Raw genomic sequence first — 23,921 nt, 5'->3', positions numbered from 1 at the left:
TATATATATATATATATATATATATGTATATAAGTGATGACCTGTACATTTCAGTTGACCTATATTATATATATATATATATATATATATATCACTCTCGCATCACAAGTGCCATATATATATATATATATATATATATATATATATATATATATATATATATATATGTATATATACATAAGGAGAAGCAGAGTAATAGGCTTGTAAAAAGACGGAAAACGAAGGACAGGAATGAAGTGAAAAATAGAAAAAGAATATTAAATTGAGACCGTTACATGTTTGCTGCGAGCAAACCCGGGTATCCTTGCTAGTCATTAATAAAGGTAATAAGTGTTATGTTTCGGCAGTTATTAAACATCATTCAATATGGTGTTATTTAATACTGATACACGATGTCAAGTGTAACGATACGTTCTATAATACTATTGGTATACAAGTTGCTTATAGTTTTGTTATACGAAAATCGTTAACTGATCATAATAGTGCGGATTGTTGTTCAATTAGTCTTTATGCAGGATCCCCCCTGTGCGAATGAGGGTCTTATTTGTAAAAAGAAAAAAAACTGTAAGCCTTGTCCCTTTAACTGGGACATGGTGCTCTGAAGAAGTTGGTAGAGTGCACGTGTCTGAATCTGGTGAGTTTACTTTTATACAGAAAAAGCTTCTCTAAGTGTAATGCGATTAAAATCGACGAGCCAAATTTCGATATTTTATTTGACAAACAAAAGTAAAAATGAATTGCTGCATGGAAATTGGCGGGTGGACAAACATTGAGTGAACTGAAGGATAGAATACCAGCGTACCCTGTGGTCAAGGATATCCGTGAGGGACAAATAGAACAGGTTGGGTGTTAACATTACTCATTACGGCAATGAACCCTATCTTACACTCATTCATAAAAGCATTGTATAGCAATAAGAGTGCATATTTTATGAGCGAGGCTCACCAATCCAAATACTAACGGACAATGACACCGCATATATCAGCCAACACTTTCATGAAAAACTGGTGTGTGCGTCTCCGATTACGGTGTGCCTACCTACCAGGAGGAAATAGTATAGTTGAGAGCAGGCATAAAAGTGTGTAAACAATTGCGGCTAGGAAACAATGTTCCATACTAGAAGCGGTTTACTCGTTATAAACAATAAGAGCTTGATAATTAATGGAAGAACTACCCTAATGTTAGAAAGGCATGCCACAGACTAGAAAGTTATGCTTTGTGTCTATAAGGATTCTAACAGAATATTCATACTGTGATCTTTTGCCGAATAACCGCGCCTTTTTTTACAAATAAGTCGCCGTTTATCAAGATCCGAAGCCCACACGATGATAAGGGTTAATGATCGTACATTTGTCAAAAGACAACGTTTCAACAACTACGGTGCCACCCAACCACATATACACCTAGGACGTCAGTATACAAGATATGAACTCTATTGTTAGTCCTGACCCGAAAGGTGCGCAGCGACAGTGCCAAGTGGAAGACGTCGTTTTGCTTAGTCACTCTCGCATCACAAATGTCCGAGCAAGTCAAGGATAATGATTGATGGAACATAAATAATTTGCGCACTTGTCCAACAGCTCGCATACCATTAAATAACGCTAGTGTCTTGTTAGAGAAAGCATATAATAAGACAGGCCCGAATCGGTATCGAAAAACGATGCTTCCAACACTCATAGCCCAGAACTCCCTGATGGTGACAATGATACACTCCCTGGCAATGATGACGATGATGATAGGCTACTCGAAATAATCTTGAATGTAATTCTCCCGTGGGGGAAATTACTGTGTCCACACTCTGCAGGGAACCCGAAACCAGAAGACCGCGATCAGCTGCACTATTTGTGAAGATGCCATCAGAGGGGGACGAAAGTAATGCAAAACGTGACAAACACAAAGGACGGGCATCTTTGTCTATCCTCTGGTGTGCCGGAATCAAAGAGAGAAAGAGAAAAGAAAAGGTGGCTTATTAATATACATGTGGCATTGATCTGCATAAGGGGACGATGGCTTCTGTGAAAAAGAATGAAAGGGGGAAAGTACGGGGTGGCCTTGTTTTGGGACAGCTTAGGGAGAGTGGGTGGGGATGACGGTAGGTGAAGATTACAATTGAAGTCGGGAGTTTGGACGAATATTTAATATTATTTTCAAATCTTCGTTCGTGTATATATATATATATATATATATATATATATATATATATATATATATATATATATATATATATACATATGAGCAAACAGTTAATAAAATATATTAAAAAACACTTTGAAATGAGTTAAAAACATATTTAATCTGAAAAGTAAATACTAGATAAATGGATAGTCCTTAATCCGCGGAGTTTCGAAGAAATACTTTCCTTCTCATCAGAGGGTTGGAATTAGCAAAATGCGGGATCGGAGTTTGCATGCAGAAGTATTTGATGAAACAACAAGTAAGTCAAAGATCTTACTTGAAAACAAAAAAAGTGAAGCAGAGGGAATATGGTGAAGAAAAAGGTGCTTACACATGAATGGATAGTCTGGTGGAAGATAAAAAATCCAGTGACGGTAAAATCCAAATGTAAAACTTCAAGAAAGTTAAAAGAATTTCCATTTCAATTATATATATATATATATATATATATATATATATATATATATACATACATACATATATGTATGGATGTGGGTATATATATACATATATATATATATATATATATATAGAGAGAGAGAGAGAGAGAGAGAGAGAGAAATAAATTCATAGAGTTATAGGCACACGTATATATGTATATATATATATATATATATATATATATATATATATATACCCAAACACATACATACATATATATATATATATATATATATATATATATATATATATATATATATATATATATATATATTTAAAGTGATGGTTGTGTAGTTCCAGCGAGAGAAAAAATGTATATTTAAAAGAGTGTAGCCATCAACAATTGTGGTTTTTTTTTAAAGGTTTTCATCATATTTTTATTTTAAAATATTTTTATAACGCGTTTCGAGCTTAGGGTGTGCTCTCTTCAGATATTTTCGTAAAAAGTTTTTCTTTAAAATGGGAGTTTGTAGATATGCCTCCGCTGATATTAAATATGTTTTTCAGAGTGATGCGATGCGTGTGTTCAGTGTTCAGACATTCTGTCTCCAATATATATATATATATCTATATATATATATATATATATATATATATATATATATGTTGGATATGATAACTAATGGCTACACATATGCAAGCATGTTTCAGTGACCACCCTGCCAGGGAAAATCACCTCATCAGGCCAAGAATATCCACGGGGAAAAACTGACGTCTTTTCTGTTACGACCACCGTCAAAGACAACCCAAAGGGAGTATGACTTCTGAAAATATGGGCGAAAAAAGCGACCTCCCCCCTGTAGAAAAGTGCCAAGATATTAATGATTTTCGTCAATTTTCCGATATGTGTCGTCGGAACGGTCGAACTTCAAAACGATACTGATTTTCTGTCGAAAGTTTTAGGAAGACATGCAAACATACATACATTTATATATTGGTTACTAAAACCTTTCGACCCAAACTGATTAAAAAGCTTGCCCTATCTCTGAATACCCTTTATGTAAAATTGCAAATGTTTAGACCAGAAATCTGACTAATTTGGTAGAGATCGCAGAGGTAAAAAATGTTTTCACGTTGATACCTATTATTGCCCCTTAAAATTTATTGTTTTGGGCTCAAATCAAGTTGTTAAGTTAGATCCATGTCCAAAAAACCTATCTATAAAAATTCAAGTGTTTGCAATCAAAATGGGTGGAGGAGTTTAATAGAGTTCTCAAAGGTCAAATCGTTGAACTTTAACACCTGAACAGCCAAATTCCTGGCCGAAAACCGATCACAAAGGTTTTCCCAAAGCTCATTCCCGTTTCGAGAACATTCCGGTTTCGAGAACATTTCGCAGCAGCCCGGTCTTCCGGTCCTTGAGTTTAGCGACTATTTGGCGGCCCTTGCCCAGCTGCCAAGGTATCCTAGTTTGCCGATTATGTGACAGTCTTCGTGTCGAGCTTCAGACACATCGAGGTGATGTCGGAGGCTCTTGCACAGTACGAAAGAATCACGGGGGCCAAGATAAACCGCAGCAAGTCGGTCGGACTGCAGTTGGGCGTCTAGAGTGGCTCTCTTCGGATCCTTGGAGTGTAGTTCGAACCGGGTCTCCAGCTTGATAAGAATTAGTCGGAGGTACAGTCAAAGGTGGAGGCTGCAATCAACGCGTGGCTTCCTAGGAAACTTTCTTTAAAGGGTAGAGCTGAGGAATGCGCCACATACGGATTCCCTCTTATCCTTTACCAACTGGCTTTAAGTTCGACCTTTCAGGGGACAAATATCGAAAAATTGACTAAAAACATTAATATCTTCACCCTCAACTCGGCTCTTTTTAATAGGGGCTCGCTTTTTCGCCGATATTTTTGAAAGTCACCCTCTCCTTTCGATTGTCTAACCTTAATTGAAACATAAGTCACTCTCAGTTTGACGGTGGTCGCAACAGCAAAGACGTCAGGTAATTGTCCTGTTTTTTATTCCTTCGCGGTACGGGTTCGAGTCCGCCTTCCTTCAACCACTTTTTTTTTTTTGCTCAACAGACACATCCAAACACCCGGGCAATGCCGGTCTGAAATACTAGTATATTAATATTTCTCTATCTATTTCTATATATACTAATGTTTTAACGTATTACTTTAAATTCAGAAACGTCAGCTAATTGTAAATTAATGAGTAGATGACTGGTAATATTTTTTAAAGAAATTGTTCGATTGAACATCTATATATTAATACGAAAGCGTGTGTGTTCTTTTATGTGTCACGCTTATATCCGGGTCGTGTAATTTTTATGTTCTTCTATTTTTTGTCATGAATAATTTTATCAATAATTTTCATGAATTTTTGTTTCGGTTTCGATCATGGCTGAAGGAACTCTAGTTATATATATACATACATACATACATACATACATACATACATATATATATATATATATATATATATATATATATATATATAGTAATTTATTAAATATATATGGCGATTAAGCTACACTGAATATTATGCGTTTCGTCAAATAAATCAACAAATAAATCAGTTAAATAATGCTTATGCCTGACGAATCCTATAGCTGGATGAAACGCAGAATATTCAGTGTAGCTTAATCGCCATATATATTTTATAAATTACTAACTAGCTCTACCTACGTATTGAGCACTTTTGAAGTAAATACTTAAAGTTTACGCATAAATCAATACTTTCGTATATTAAATTTATGTGAATAAATTAAGTAGTTATATATATATATATATATATATATATATATATATATATATATATATATATATATATATATATATATATATTCCATAAGTTTTTATTTTGGTTTCAATTCAAGCTAATGCAACCCAGTCATATAGATATAGATATATTTTTTTGAGATCGCAACATATAAAAATCGATAGAACATTAGCTCTATAATAATATATACAATATCTGCAAAAATTAAAATATCATCTTTAAACGTACTTTACAACCGTGCTAGCTTAGATCAATTCTTTTTCAGTTTAAAAAAGCTACACTAATATCACGGCGTCTCTATTTACACTCTAACATCTAAAGAACGCCAAAATCAATATATTACATAAAGATGAGTACCTGTGGAATTTCCACAGGCCCCGCTACTTTATATCAATATGTTATGACTGATAACACCATACAAGCACAAAAGGCGACGAGAAGAGCGCAAAAAATTAATAAATCTCAGACCTTTAAAAATATTTAGAAATAATAAGACAAAAACAGTTTATCGGGAATATTGAGTGGCAAATTAAGTAAATAATAATATGTGCATTTTAAGGTCAACATTATTTAACTGATTTATTTGTTAATCTTCTCTATATAAATAAAATGAACTCATTTTTCTCGTCTGATTTTGACCTTAATAGGATTACAAATCAAGATATTTCATGCAAATATAATATGCACAAACGGCAGAACAATATCTGAGGTGTCTTATAGGCTTATTATTTCTCACATTCCTCGATAATCTTAGATTTCTATACTTTTTCTGCTGAGAAGTCACGGCCAAAATCGGTTAAGATCAATAGAAGTGGTAAAATATTTTCTCTCTTATAAATTCCTCCTCCCCCTGCCACCACTTAACACCGTTTGAGGATCGTTCACAAGGAACAGTTGAGAAGAGAACACCGGTTTTGCTTCGTAGTTCTTTCATGTGAAGTTATTTAAGATCACTAAACTAAGCTGCAGTGCTCTGTGGCGTAGTGGTTAGCGTGCTGGACAATCCACATTATATTTTCACGTTCGCGCCGACCTACCGTAGTCGTTTTTTTTTTTCCTAAACAACTGGAATGGACTTTTCTTGGTGGCCGAACTGTTAACGTTGCAGATGTTTTTTTTTTTCACTTTTTCTTTATTTTCCTACTTTTACTCATGACTCCGGGTTTCATCCTTCCTACTTACCTACCATAACATTTTTTAAAACTCCCCCCCGTCCCGGAAACAAACACTCGGGCAACGCCGGGTACCCCCGCTAGTTTCTAATAAAAAAATTGCATTTGAAATTAGTAAAGGGAGATAATACAGATTGAGAAAACGCCAAAGATTATGAAAAAAATGAACATATATGAAATAATACATTAAAACACTACAAAATTGTCGCTTAGTTTGGAAGGCAAATAATACAAAGGAAATTCCAGTTCGTCATTGAAGTCGGTTATCTAATCTTGTGTGTTTGGGGCATTGTCTTCCTGATCTAAATTGGTGCGGATTTAATTAACATTTTGCAACTGACGGGAAATCAAAATTAAAGTATTAAAAAAAGAATAGCAGCAATGATGCAATCGCAGAATTCCAATAAGCGAATCATTATGGCGGCTGCGAATAATTAAATTTAATGAAATCAAAAAGAATATTTGAATTAAAGTTTTAGTTAATCGAAGTAAAAATAGAAAAAACTACAAATATAAAATAATAGAAAAAGAGCATAATAGAATTATTAAATAATAGAAATATAAAAAATAGAAATGTAAAATAATTTTAAAAAAATAGAAATAGAGACATATAGAAATATAAAATAATAGAAATCGAGAATAATAGAAATAGAGAAAAATAGAAATAGAGAAAAATAGAAATAGAGAGTAGGAATATAGAAAAACAGAAATAGACAAAAATAGAAATAGAGAGTAATAGGAATATAGAAAAACAGAAATAGCGAAAAATAGAAATAGAGAGTAATATGAATATAGAAAAACAGAAATAGAGAGTAATAGGAATATATAAAAACAGAAATAGAGAAAAATAGAAATAGAGAGTAATGGGAATATAGAAAAACAGAACTAGAGAAATAAAGAAATAGAGAGTAATAGGAATATAGAAAAACAGAAATAGAGAATAATAGAAATAAAGAAAAACAGAAATAGAGAGTAATAGGAATATAGAAAAACAGAAATAGAGAAAAATAGAAATAGAGAGTAATAGGAATATAGAAAAACAGAAATAGAGAAAAATAGAAATAGAGAGTAATAGGAATATAGAAAAACAGAAATAGAGAATAATAGAAATAGAGAAAAACAGAAATAGAGAAAAATAGAAATAGAGAGTAATAGGAATATAGAAAAACAGAAATAGAGAAAAATAGAAATAGAGAGTAATAGGAATATAAAAAACAGAAATAGAGAAAAATAGAAATAGAGAATAATAAAAATAGATTATAATAGAATTATTAAATAATAGAAATATAGAAAAGTCTATATATATAAAAGCGAAAATTTGTGTATGTATGTATGTATGTATGTAATTGTATGTTTCGCAAAATCTTTCGACACAGGCCACAGATAGGTATTATTTTAAAGCTCGCACCTTCGCCTTACAAATATCGAAAAATTGGCCCAAAACATTAGTTCCTTTTCCGTCAAGCAGAACCGTTTTTACCAGGAGGGATCAGAAAAAAATCGTATTTTCATGACAATATGACTTCTACGCATGCGTAGACACGAAAAAGACGTTGCACCTTGAATTCGTTTAAATATTATAAAGACCGACCTAGATTCGCCCACGTGTTCATAGCGCAATGGATTAATTGACAGCGTTGTTATCTTAGGAGTGCAGGTGCTCGTCTGAGCTCCAATCTATGGTCTCCCCTTGCCAATCTTTCACGATAAACACCCGTCTAGGTGAAACCACTGTCAAAAATTGTCCCCACTCTTTATCTGTGCCAAAACCAAAACGTAGATTTCATGAACAAAGTTTATTTCTTAGAAGTGTACACCTGTGAAACTCTGTTCCGTTTGCCTGTTTCCCACCTGACTACCACCTGGATGTCTTCAAGTCCAACATAAAGAAATTCATGACACTTTATCAGATCTCAATTACTAACGATTACTACGATTTTGTCCCATTGATTACTGTACACGCAATAACCCTTTCCCCTGAGTGGCATCTGGGTCCTGATAATTGGTGACTTCCATGTAAAAAAAAATAGTACAATAAAGTAAAAAGGATTCAGGCTTGATATGCCACATCGTGAATTGTTAACGGGATACATTTTGTCAAGTCCAAGACCTGGTAGTAAATTCATTTTTATTGCGGACTATTATCCTCATTTTTAATAGTTGTTGTTTTACGACATTTAGGCAAACAATTCCTCTGGCCTTCGTCCGGGAATGGAGATAATAGTCCGCAATAAAAATAAATTAATAAATAATACTCATCTCGATAATGAATTCCAATTAAATAATATATATATATATATATATATATATATGTATATATATATATGCGTTTTATTTTTATTACTTTTTTTTCTTTTCTGTTCAGTAACATTTTTGTTTCAGCTACACGACCATTATGCAGCCTCCTCAGACTTTACAGAAAAGTTATGTAGCCTCCTCAGACTTTACAGAAAAGTTCATGTATGGTCGAGTAAAGGAATGAATGATGTTAGGGGAGGGTGCGAGAAAAGCGGAAAGAGAAAAGGGGAAGGTGGGAGATGGGGTGCTCGGTCGGTCGGTAATGCTTTCGTTTTGGAGTTCAAGAACATTAGGTGGTTGTGGGGGGGTCTGGGAAGTTCCTCTGTGACTAAGGACATAGGGATATATAGAGGGGGAAGGAGATATGTAGGGGTAAGGAGAGGGGGTTACTTTAAATTTCGGGTTGTAAGGTTTAGGTTGTTGGCGTCTCGGTAGTGAGATGATTTCTTTGTAAGTATGTCTTGACCTGTTGGGTGTTCGCATAAGCTGGGAGGCGGGGGGGGGGCTACAGTTCGGTTTATCTATTTTATTTTATTTTTTATTTTATTTATTTTTATTTTTTTATTTATTTATTGTTAAGTGCTTTGATAAGGTTAGCCTTGGGTCGCACGCGCGAGCACACACATGCGCGCATACTCACACGCATACACATGAAGAAACGCGCACATGTACACATACATCTCAACCTCAACATGTAAACACATGCGCATATGCATACATGCATATATATATACGCACGCATTGCTCCCGTTGACCTCAATTGGCCTAAGTGTTAAGTTGAGTAAGTGTGCGTAACCATGGATGCAAACGCACACACACACATACACACATACATCCATGCAAGCGTATACATGAGCCTACCTACCTCATGTATACGCTTGCATGGATGTATGTGTGTGTGTATGTGTGTATGTGTGTATGTGGGCATCCATGCTTAAGCACACCTACTCAACACTTTAAGGCCAATTGAGGTCAACGGGAGCAATGCGTGCGTATATATATGCATGTATGCATATGCGCATGGGTTTACTAACTATATATATATATATATATATATACATATATATATACATATATATATACATATATATATACATATATATGCCAGGATGATATATATATATATATATATATATATATATATATATATACACACACACACACACACACCATCCTGGCAGTTGTTTGGAACTTGTTCAGAAATTATAGAAACAACATTGATATGCGTCATCATTCTATGTGGTGATCGTGCTTTCCAAAATTTTAAGTAATGTAAATAAATCACGAGGTCGGGAGAATGTTAAAGAAATATTCAAATGTTATTTGTTATCTCGTAATTTTGTGTATTTCTTCTTCAGTCAATTTAAACAACATATATTGCTGTTATGTAGTATTTCGAACAAAAGAAACAAAACAACATATATTGCTCTTATGTAGAAAGAAATAAAATAAAAGCGTCGATCTATCTATTTATCACTCTATCTGACTGGAAAGATGGATGGGAAATGAATGTGAAGAATGTTGAAAGACTGTCAAAATATGGTAAATCATATTGTCGACAGGTTACAGGATGAGCTATTCAGCTGATCGGATTCATGTGTATGTTACGTAAATCAGGTAAGCTGGAGATCATTGAGAGTTGGAGTTTGGACGTCGAGCAGAGCGGACGGTTTAACGGGTCGTCACCCCTTAACTGGGGAGAGGGCTGACAAGTCTCAGAATGGCGACTTAGAATTAACGAACGCAAGTAAAGATATTTATCGACAAATGGAAAGTGAATAAAAACCATATAAAACCAACCAGTGAATGAATATTTGCCCAAACAGATTCCAGCCTCTCCCCCAAGAACAATGTGAATTCCAGGTGAACAAGATCAACGACGTATGAAAGTTTGTCCAAAATACATGTACCACACACGCGCGCGAGCGTGCGCACACCCACACACACGCGCGCACGCTCGAAAAATTAGATATGAATATAACATGAATAAACAGCAACAACAACAATTCTAGGCTTCAAATAGTGAAAAAGCAACGATAGACCTTTAGTGACACGTATATTCATCAGGATGAACCCTTCGTCCTTACTATTAGGTCCCATTTGACTAGAGACAGACTTCTCTTTGGACTACTACATTGCCCGGCAAAAAAAGAAACAATTTGCATTATTTCAGCTGTTTTGTAAACTTTCTAATCGGATTTTTGATTTTATAACATTGAAATTTAGCTGAAACACATTAGTTTCTCCAGTCCACGAATGTTCGTAAAACGTGATTTAAAATGCGAATTTAATCACACACTCACTTTCTTTTTTTCTCTACCGCTAACATCTTTTCTTCCTCTGTGTATCTATATGTGGTTTCCTTTCAGATTTAAACCTGTATTTCGCTATTTTTTAATGCTCGGCGCCATCTTTCTATTCGTCGGTTTACACAGTTTTAAGCCATATGTATTTTCGAGACGTCTAAATAAAATAGTTTTATCCTTGACTAAATGTACGTATTAATTCAGATGTATTTATTGAAAGTGAAAGGAATTGCGTTCGTGTCAGAGCAGGCCCATTAGTAAGCTGCGAAAAGTAATAAAAGAGACCTATATTTATTTGATGTTCAGTTTAATGATTTCTTAAACCTGAACCAAATCTCGCGGACAAAAATCGTTGTAGGAGAATGTATAGCCATACACATTGTGTAATAAACCATATAAACTCTTCTTTATATTATTTTTTTCCATCGATGTCATTCTTCGTAAATCAAAAATATCAGTACGCCCTTGTTTCATTTCTATGCGTTTTCCAAAACTAAAAAAATACCGACATACCAAGCACCCCCTCCCACGTTTTCCCCTTTGTTCCCTTCCTCTTTTTCCGCTCTTCTCGCACCCCTTCCCTGACATCATTCACTCTTTCATCCCATCATAACGAGCATTTCTGTAAAAGTCTGAGGAAGCTACAGACGGCAAAAAAAAAACGGCCGGGTAGCTGAAACAATAAATGTAACTTAACAGAAAGATAGATAATAAAAAATAAAACGCATATTTGCTCTTCAACAGTATTGAGCACTTTCTTCAGTCTTTATTAATTACCAATTCTACCATATATATATTATATATATATATATATATATATATATATATATATATATATATATATATATATATATAAAGTAGGCTCGTTCCGTCTTGGACGGACTATGGATACCCATGAAGGGTTGCTTGCGCGTAAAATTCTTGTGGCAGCAAGTGCGCAATCTCCAACCACACCTCTCCTGAGACGACATTGTTAAATACCAGTTGCAAGTGAAGTGCAGAATGACTGGAAACATATGCCGAGATAAGCGGGGAACACATACATCTAGAATTCCCAACTAGTCACCCATCTGGTACTAACCAGGCTCAACGTTGCTTACCTTCGGTGATCTGACGAGGACCGGTGTGTTAACGCGATTATGTCGTATATATATATATATATATATATATATATAATATATATATATATTATTATATATATGTGTGTGTGTGTGTGTGTGTGTGTGTGTCTAATGAAAACTAAGGGATGTAGTGTTTACCTGATATACACAAGGGTAAACCCCAAACTAATATAAATAACAGTAATTATATTATAACACACGAGCCGAGGCAATATTTAAATATAACAAGAAAATGATACAATTCCCGATTCCGTTCTCAATTTCAGGTTCCGAAACAATCACCGAATCATATTGCGATTATTTTAAAATATATATAAAGTTCGTACATATTATCGCAAGGACGATATTTATTGTGTGCATATATTTTCGAAAATAAAAATAACTTATAGGTGTGACATACAGATTTTAGTGTGCGTGATAGTTTAGTGCCAATAAATATTTATCATTTTATTATTAAATAAAATCCATAAAAAAATCGCTTTTTCGCTTTGGAAAATAGTCACGAATTTTCCAATTCCGATACCGAATCAAATTATCCAAATTGTTCCGATTTTTTAGATCACCGAGTCTAATTCTAATTATCGTTCAAACCCGATATATATATATATATATATATATATATATATATATATATATATATATATAAATGTGTGTCTGTGTGTGTTCTGTGTGTGTGTCTCTGTGGTGTGTGTGTGTGTGTGTGTGTGTGTGTGTGTGTGTGTGTGTGTGTGTGTGTGACAAAGAAAATTAAAACTCTATGTTGAAATTTACAATCAAATTTATTGTTGGACTAATTACCCCCAAAACAATTTAAATTGTTTTTTTTTATAACTAGCATTTCAACCCGGCGCTGCCCGGGTGTTTGGAGGTGTATGTGGCGCAAAAAATAAAACGGTCAATCTTTTTTTTAGGTTCACCCCTATTATGACCCCTTAACATATATTGTTGTTTACTCAAATCAAGTTATTATGTTAGATCCATGTCCAAGGATCCTATATATAAAATTTCTAGTGTTTAGACCTAAACTTGTCGAATGAGTTTTGTACAGATTTCAAAGGTCAAATCGTTGAACTTTGACCCCTTAACAGCAACATTTCTGGCCGAAAAGCGATCACATAGATTTTTCCCAAATATACCCTGTATATCAAATTTCGAGTCTGTAGACTAAAAATTGGCAGAGTTAAAAAGAATAAAGCCTCGTGCACCACCACCGAGAATCGAAACTAAAACCTTCAGTTTATAAGTTATTTTTCCTCTGCCGCCAATGACTGGTCCAGGAAGACATATCTACTGCAAAGCTAAAACTTAAAGCATGAAACAATAGCTACTACGTTATGTGTTCGTAATGGCGGCGTTCGCCCTTCACCTGGCAATTTCTTTTTTTTAATTTTCACATTTTGCACCGATTTCTCCGGACTAACACTCAAATATAAAGTTTCGCATGAATTCAAATACCTTATATATGAAGTTTTATATCATACTCACACACATACACATGAAGAAACGCCCACATATACACATACATCTCCGCCTCAACATGTAAACACATGCGCATATGCATACATGCATATATATATACGCACGCATTGCTCCCGTTGACCTCTATTGGCCTAAGTGTTAAGTTGAGTAAGTGTGCGTAATCATGGATACGCACACACATACACACATACACACACATACATCCATGCAAGCGTATACATGAGCCTACCTACCTCATGTATACGCTTGCATGGATGTATGTGTGTGTGTATGTGTGTATATGCGCATCCATGCTTAAGCACACCTACTCAACACTTTAAGGCCAATTGAGGTCAACGGGAGCAATGCGTTCGTATATATATGCATGTATGCATATGCGCATGGGTTTACTTACTATATATATATATATATATATATACATATATATGCCAGGATGATATATATATATATATATATATATATATATATATATATACATATATATATCCACCATCCTGCCAGTTGTTTGGAACTTGTTCAGAAATTATAGAAACAACATTGATATGCGTCATCATTCTATGTGGCGATCGTGCTTTCCAAAATTTTAAGTAATGTAAATAAATCACGAGGTCGGGAGAATGTTAAAGAAATATTCAAATGTTATTTGTTATCTCGTAATTTTGTGTATTTCTTCTTCAGTCAATTTAAACAACATATATTGCTGTTATGTAGTAGGTCGAACAAAAGAAACAAAACAACATATATTGCTGTTATGTAGTAGGTCGAACAAAAGAAACAAAACAACATATATTGCTGTTATGTAATAGGTCGAACAAAAGAAACAAAACAACATATATTGCTGCTATGTAGTAGGTCGAACAAAAGAAACAAAACAACATATATTGCTGTTATGTAGTAGGTCGAACAAAAGAAACAAAACAACATATATTGCTGTTATGCAGTAGGTCGAACAAAAGAAACAAAACAACATATATTGCTGTTATGTAGTAGGTCGAACAAAAGAAACAAAACAACATATATTGCTGTTATGTAGTAGGTCGAACAAAAGAAACAAAACAACATATATTGCTGTTATGTAATAGGTCGAACAAAAGAAACAAAACAACATATATTGCTGTTATGTAGTAGGTCGAACAAAAGAAACAAAACAACATATATTGCTGTTATGTAGTAGGTCGAACAAAAGAAACAAAACAACATATATTGCTGTTATGTAATAGGTCGAACAAAAGAAACAAAACAACATATATTGCTGTTATGTAGTAGGTCGAACAAAAGAAACAAAGCAACATATATTGCTGTTATGTAGTAGGTCGAACAAAAGAAGCAAAGCAATATATATTGCTGTTATGTAGTAGGTCGAACAAAAGAAACAAAACAACATATATTGCTGCTATGTAGTAGGTCGAACAAAAGAAACAAAACAACATATATTGCTGTTATGTAGTAGGTCGAACAAAAGAAACAAAACAACATATATTGCTGTTATGTAGTAGGTCGAACAAAAGAAACAAAACAACATATATTGCTGTTATGTAGTAGGTCGAACAAAAGAAACAAAACAACATATATTGCTGTTATGTAGTAGGTCGAACAAAAGAAACAAAACAACATATATTGCTGTTATGTAGTAGGTCGAACAAAAGAAACAAAACAACATATATTGCTGTTATGTAGTAGGTCGAACAAAAGAAACAAAACAACATATATTGCTGTTATGTAGTAGGTCGAACAAAAGAAACAAAACAACATATATTGCTGTTATGTAGTAGGTCGAACAAAAGAAACAAAACAACATATATTGCTGTTATGTAGTAGGTCGAACAAAAGAAACAAAACAACATATATTGCTGTTATGTAGTAGGTCGAACAAAAGAAACAAAACAACATATATTGCTGTTATGTAGTAGGTCGAACAAAAGAAACAAAACAACATATATTGCTGTTATGTAATAGGTCGAACAAAAGAAACAAAACAAAAGCGTCGATCTATCTATTTATCACTCTATCTAACTGGAAAGATGGATGGGAAATGAATGTGAAGACTGTTGAAAGACTATCAAAATATGGTAAATCATATTGTCGACAGGTTTACCGGATGAGCTGGTCAGCTGATCGGATCTACGTGTATGTTACGTAAATCAGGTTAGCTGGAGATCATTGAGAGTTGGAGTTTGGACGTCGAGCAGAGCGGACGGTTTAACGGGTCGTCACCCCTTAACTGGGGAGAGGGCTGACAAATCTCAGAATGGCGACTTAGAATTAACGAACGCAAGTAAAGATATTTACTTTAGATTCTTCTGCGATCGAAAATGGAAAGTGAATAAAAACCATATAAAACCAACCAGTGTTCTTGGAAGTGAATGAATATTTGCCCAAACAGATTCCAGCCTCTCCTCTAAGAACAATATGAATTCCAGGTGAACAAGATCAACGACGTATGAAAGTTTGTCCAAAATACATGTACCACACACGCGCGCGAGCGTGCGCACGCCCACACACACACGCGCACGCGCGAAAAATTAGATATGAATATAACATGAATAAACAGCAACAACAACAATTCTAGGCTTCAAATAGTGAAAAAGCAACGATAGACCTTTAGTGACACGTATATTCATCAGGATGAACCCTTCGTCCTTACTATTAGGTCCCATTTGACTAGAGACAGACTTCTCTTTGGACTACTACACTGCCCGGAAAAAAAAAACAATTTGCATTATTTCAGCTGTTTTGTAAACTTTCTAATCGGATTTTTGATTTTATAACATTGAAATTTAGCTGAAACACATTAGTTTCTCCAGTCCACGAATGTTCGTAAAACGTGATTTAAAATGCGAATTTAATCACACACTCTCACTTTCTCTTTTTCTCTACCGCTAACATCTTTTCTTCCTCTGTGTATCTATATGTGGTTTCCTTTCAGATTTAAACCTGTATTTCGCTATTTTTTAATGCCCGGCGCCATCTTTCTATTCGTCGGTTTACACAGTTTTAAGCCATATGTATTTTCGAGACGTCTACATAAAATAGTTTTATCCTTGACTAAATGTACGTATTAATTCAGATGTATTTATTGAAAGTGAAAGGAATTGCGTTCGTGTCAGAGCAGGCCCATTAGTAAGCTGCGAAAAGTAATAAAAGAGACCTATATTTATTTGATGTTCAGTTTAATGATTTCTTAAACCTGAACCAAATCTCGCGAACAAACATCGTTGTAGGAGAATGTATAGCCTTACACATTGTGTAATAAACCATATAAACTCTTCTTTATATTATTTTTTCCATCGATGTCATTCTTCGTAAATCAAAAATATCAGTACGCCCTTGTTTCATTTCTATGCGTTTTCCAAAACTAAAAAAATACCGACATACCAAGCACCCCCTCCCACGTTTTCCCCTTTGTTCCCTTCCTCTTTTTCCGCTCTTCTCGCACCCCTCCCCTGACATCATTCACTCTTTCATCCCATCATAACGAACATTTCTGTAAAAGTCTGAGGAAGCTACAGACGGCAAAAAAAAAACGGCCGGGTAGCTGAAACAATAATGTAACTTAACAGAAAGATAGATAATAAAAAATAAAACACATATTTGCTCTTCAACAGTATTGAGCACTTTCTTCAGTCTTTATTAATTACCAATGCTACCATATATATATATATATATATATATATATATATATATATATATATATGTATATATATATATATATATATATATATATATATATATAAAGTAGGCTCGTTCAGTCTTGGACAGACTATGGATACCCATGAAGGGTTGCTTGCGCGTAAAATTCTTGTGGCAGCAAGTGCGCAATCTCCAACCACACCTCTCCTGAGACGACATTGTTAAATACCAGTTGCAAGTGAAGTGCAGAATGACTGGAAACATATGCCGAGATAAGCGGAGAACACATACAGCACCTAGAATTCCCAACTAGTCACCCATCTGGTACTAACCAGGCTCAATGTTGCTTACCTTCGGTGATCTGACGAGGACCGGTGTGTCAACGCGATTTTGTCGTATATATATATATATATATATATATATATATATATATATATATATGTGTGTGTGTGTGTGTGTGTATGTGTGTGTGTTTGTGTGTGTGTAATGAAAACAAAGGGATGTAGTGTTTACCTGATATACACAAAGGTAAACCCAAAACTAATATAAATAACAGTAATTATATTATAACACACAGGCCGAGGCAATATTTAAATATAACAATAAAATGCAATAAAATGCAAACACAGGGATATGTAAAGACATTTATGGATAGCAAACGCTTATCATAGGCAGAAATATCTTCTGCATTAGGGGTATGGCAATAGGTCTTAGTTGGGTGTAATATTCTTTTTTTATACAAAAAAAGTTTTGAAACAAATACAGTAAAAATCGAATGCAATTAGCAAGACAGAACGAGAACAAAAAACTTTCAAACAATATAAAACTAAATTTATTACTGATAAGGGGAAAGAAAGATTTAACAAAAACAAATATATTCAAAGTTAATGGGTTGGGGAATATTTTTAACATACAAACTGAAAGAGAATCATATAATAGAGAGACAAAGGGTAAACGGCAGCAACCAGGCCACACGAGGAAAAATCCGATCCCCAGCTCGACAGAGAAAGAAAGTAACGTTTGTTTGTTTTGTTTTGTTTTTTTTTGCACTTACAATTCAATTCTTTTCTTTTGAAAATTTGCAATTGCTACAGTTAATCCAAATAAATTCTCTTGTGGGGGAAGAAAGTTTCAATCACCAAATCTAGTCTTTCAACGCCGAGTGATGCATTCCAGTTCCGCGTGGGCGACATAAGTTCCAAACGATGACTTCGCAGATCTATTTGATCTGTTTCTTTTTTTCAAACATGCCTGTCGGCATATTTTTCATATTTTCATTTTTATTGGTCAATTTATAACTACAATAAATTGCGGTTTCACTCAATGCCTTAACTAGCAAATTCTTGCATTGTTACAAATATAATTTGCTGATTTCTTTATGTCCTCTGACGAGAAGAATAATAAGAATCGCCTTCTTTGAAACTCCGCGAAATAAGGACTTTGTTAATTGTTTTTTGGAGTATACAGTCGAACAATAAATTTTGATTGTAAAGTTCGACATACAGTTTTAATTTTCTTTCTCTAATATATATATATATATATATATATATATATATATATATATATATATATATAATGGTGATGGGAAGATTTCAATATTTTCCCGATTCCGATGCAATTACCTATTCTGTACGAAATATCCGACTCCAATACGATTACCGATTCCGAAACTATAAGGTTGGTAATTTTTGCCAATTATCGTAAAAATCATGTTAAATGTGCAAATATTTTCTCGAACGTTAAAACACACACGTGCAACATGATCTATAGATTTTAATCTTAGTGGTGTTTTGAAATCAATAAATATTTATTATCTACTAATTATAACCAACAACCAAATCTAATAAAAAAGACAGTCAAACGAATCCTATTCGGTATCAGGAAAAAGGCACAATATTTTTTTTCGATTCTATGGCCGATTCCGGTAGCCCAGAATGCACGGATTTATTCTGATTTTCTATTCTGCGTCTAATCATTCATCCCAATCCTAACACACACATGTGATGGGACGAATTCAATATTTTCCCTATTCTGATACAATTCCCGATTCCGTTCTAAATTTCAGGTTTCGAAACAATTACCGAATCATATTGCGATTATTTTAAAATATATATAAAATTCGTACTTGTCAGATTATCGCAAGGACGATATTTATTGTGTGCATATAGTTTCGAAAAAATAAAAAAAACTTATAGGTGTGACATACTGATTTTAGTGTTCGTGACAGTTTAGTGCCAATAAATATTTATCATTTTATTATATCATAAAATCCATAAAAAATCACTTTTTCGCTTTCGAAAATAGTCACGAATTTTCCGATTCCGATACCGATTCAAATTCTCCAAAATGTTCCGATTGTTGAGATCCCCGAGTCCAATTCTAATTATCGTCCAAACACGATATATATATATATATATATATATATATATATGTGTGTGTGTGTGTGTGTGTGTGTGTGTGTGTGTGTGTGTGACAAAGAAAATTAAAACTGTATGTTGAAATTTACAATCAAATTTATTGTTGGACTAATTACCCCAAAAAACAATTTAAATTGTTTTTTTTTTATTATTAGCATTTTAACCCGGCGTTGCCCGGGTGTTTGGAGGTGTATGTGGCGCAAAACATAAAACGGTCAATCTTTTTTTTAGGTTCACCCCTATTATGGCCCCTTAACATTTATTGTTTTTGACTCAAATCAAGTTATTAAGTTAGATCCATGTCCAAGGGGGCATATATATAAAATTTCTAGTGTTTAGACCTAAAATTGTCGAATGAGTTTTGTAGAGATCTCAAAGGTCAAATCGTTGAACTTTGACCCCTTAACAGCAACATTTCTGGCCGAAAAGCGATCACATAGATTTTTCCCAAATCTCAGTACCCTGTATATCAAATTTCGAGTCTGTAGACTAAAAATTGGCAGAGTTAAAAAGAATAAAGCCTCGTGCACCACCACCGAGAATCGAAACTAAAACCTTCAGTTTATGATTTATTTTTGCCTCTGCCGCCAATGACTGGACCAGGAAGACATATATACTGCAAAGCTAAAACTTAAAGCATGAAACAATAGCTACTACGTTATGTGTTCGTAATGGCGGCGTTCGCCCTTCACCTGGCAATTTCTTTTTTTTATTTTCACATTTTGCACCGATTTCTCCGGACTAAAACCCAAATATAAAGTTTCGCATGGATTCAAATACCTTATATATAAAGTTTTATGTCTGTAGACCAAAAAGTCCAGGAGGAGTTTGGTAGGCAAAGTTTGTTAAACAAAAATATATACGTACGAGCATTTCAGCCTGGCGTTGCCCGGGTGTTTGGATGTGTATGTTGAGCAAAAAAAAAAAGTGGTAGTATGAAGGCAGGCTCGAACCCGTACCGCAAAGAGGGAAAAGAACGTGGTAAAACATAACGTTTATGCTGTTACGACCACTGCCAAACAGGAAGCGACATTTTTTTAAATCAAGGCTAGACAATCTAAAGGAGAGGATAACTTAAAAAAATATCGGCGAAAAAAGTGAAACGCCCCTGTAGAAAAGTGCCTAGTTGAAGGGAAAGATATTAATGTTTTTAGCCAATTTTTCGATATTTGTCGTATGAAAGGTCGCAATTTAAAACGATACTGATCTGGGAAAAATCCGTCGTCGCCTCTACTGAAACTTTAAGGCAGACATGCAAACAGACATACATACATGCATGCATTTATATATTGGTAACTAAAATTTTCGACCCAAACTGATGGAAAAGCTTGCCCTATCTCTGAATACCCTTTATGTAAAATTTCAAATATTTAGACCAGAAATTGTCTGAGTAATTTGGAAGAGACCGCAGAGGTCAATTTTTTAAATTTTGACCCCTATTATGACCCCTTAAAATTTATTGTTTTGGGATCCAATCAAATTATTAAGTTAGATCCATGTGCAAGGAACCTATATCTAAAATTTCAAGTGCGGAAACCCAAAATTGTCGGAGGATTTTGGTAGAGTTCTAAAAGGTCAAACCGTTTATAAGTTGTGATTCCCGTGTACAAAAAAAAACATATCTAAAAGCACTGTCAGGTATATAAATTAGCATTGTGTGAAATTTGTCAAAGCTAGGCTCGGTCGTTTTGGAGCCAAAGAAAATGGAACTCACACACGCAAACACAAAGTGACTTTTATATAATAGTCATTCGAAAATTATATGTAGATACAAATATATAAGTTCCAAAACGTTAAAAGTTTTCTATCAATCTGTAAATGATACAGAATGGGAATATTATATATTTTCATCGTCATATACACGATTTTGCTTTAGAAAAAATAAAAAAAAAAACATACAAGTTTTCTAATCGTACTAAAGTTGATGGCGCGAAAATCACATAGCGATTTGCCAGTTTTTCCGCAAGCAACACCAGTTTCCTTAAATAGTGTCGAACAAATAGTATTATTGTTGAAAACCTTTTGGCAAACTCACCAAAGGTATTAAACATCGTTAGACATTATTAAATCAATTCTGCTGTCTAAAGATGGTTTATAGAGTGCAGGAAGCAAAGCTTACAAATTTCATGAACTTTAAGAGCAACGCCAATGTGCTTGAACCTAAACCTAGATTCCATGAGCAAGGCTTCTTCTTTAGAACTGCATACCTGTGGAGCTCTCTTCCGTTTACCTGCTTTTCAGCTGACTACAATCTGATTGTATTCAAGTCCAACGTAAACAAATTCTTGATGAGCCGTTCTCCTTAAGTAATCCTATTTTTGCAATTTCACACTTCTAACGTTTTCTATAATGTCATTTTAACCACTGTGCACTCTTTCACCCTTATCCTCGAGTGGCTACTGGACATTGATAAGTGGTTATTTCCTTTTAAAACAAAGAGGCGATATTTATGTTTTCTGGGTTTTTTTTTGTTATTGCACGTGTTAGGAGTGGATATAGTTACTTCTGGAAAATTTAAGCATTACTAACCAGCAGAGCATTACCGCTTTCAAACAAGGGAAAAGTATATGCACAACATAATGATGTAAAAAATTGAAACCTAGTCAATGAGAGTTGAAGACACGTGTTGCTTGGAGAGAAATGATATGAAATTAATACTATGATTGTGTAATACATATTATTAATGCTATTCATATTTTTAATATAATTAATTTTATTCATATTATTAATATTATTAATTTTATTCATATTATTAATATTATTAATTTTATTCATATTATTAATATTATTAAGTTTATTCATATTATTAATATTATTAATTTTATTCATATTTTTAATATTATTAATTTTATTCATATTTTCAATTTTATTCATATTATTAATATTATTAATTTTATTCATATTATTAATATTATTAATTTTATTCATATTTTCAATTTTATTCATATTATTAATATTATTAATTTTATTCATATTATTAATATTATTAATTTTATTCATATTTTCAATTTTATTCATATTATTAATATTATTAATTTTATTCATATTATTAATATTATTAATTTTATTCATATTATTAATATTATTAATTTTATTCATATTATTAATATTATTAATTTTATTCATATTATTAATATTATTAATTTTATTCATATTTTCAATTTTATTCATATTATTAATATTATTAATTTTATTCATATTATTAATATTATTAATTTTATTCATATTTTCAATTTTATTCATATTATTAATATTATTGATTCTATTAATATTTTCAATTTTATTCATATTATTACTATTAATTATTTTATTCATATTATTAATATTATTAATTTTATTCATATTTTCAATTTTATTCATATTATTAATATTATTAATTTTATTCATATTATTAATATTATTAATTTTATTCATATTTTCAATTTTATTCATATTATTAATATTAATTATTTTATTCATATTATTAATATTATTAATGTTATTCATATTTTCAATTTTATTCATATCATTAATATTATTAATTTTATTCATATTATTAATATTAATTATTTTATTCATATTATTAATATTATTAATTTTATTCATATTATTAATATTATTAATTTTATTCATATTTTCAATTTTATTCATATTATTAATATTATTAATTTTATTCATATTATTAATATTATTAATTTTATTCATATTTTCAATTTTATTCATATTATTAATATTATTAATTTTATTCATATTATTAATATTATTAATTTTATTCATATTTTCAATTTTATTCATATTATTACTATTAATTATTTTATTCATATTATTAATATTATTAATTTTATTCATATTTTCAATTTTATTCATATTATTAATATTATTAATTTTATTCATATTAATATTATTAATTTTATTCATATTTTCAATTTTATTCATATTATTAATATTAATTATTTTATTCATATTATTAATATTATTAAGTTTATTCATATTTTCAATTTTATTCATATCATTAATATTATTAATTTTATTCATATTATTAATATTAATTATTTTATTCATATTATTAATATTATTAATTTTATTCATATTATTAATATTATTAATTTTATTCATATTTTCAATTTTATTCATATTATTACTATTAATTATTTTATTCATATTATTAATATTATTGATTCTATT

The 23,921-nt window shown here is 32.4% G+C and overlaps 1 pseudogene; it reads right to left on the bottom strand.

Annotated features, from left to right (window-relative positions):
• Positions 1–17,624: 17,624 nt before the first annotated feature.
• On the bottom strand, positions 17,625–17,741 carry LOC145284137 (5S ribosomal RNA; annotated as a pseudogene).
• Positions 17,742–23,921: the final 6,180 nt, after the last annotated feature.

Source organism: Euprymna scolopes, chromosome 8, assembly GCF_053919585.1.
Source record: "Euprymna scolopes isolate OS-2025 chromosome 8, ASM5391958v1, whole genome shotgun sequence".
Taxonomy (NCBI): Eukaryota; Metazoa; Mollusca; class Cephalopoda; order Sepiida; family Sepiolidae; genus Euprymna; species Euprymna scolopes.
The sequence above is the reverse complement of the archived record's forward strand: the minus strand, read 5'-3'. Positions and strand labels throughout refer to the sequence as shown.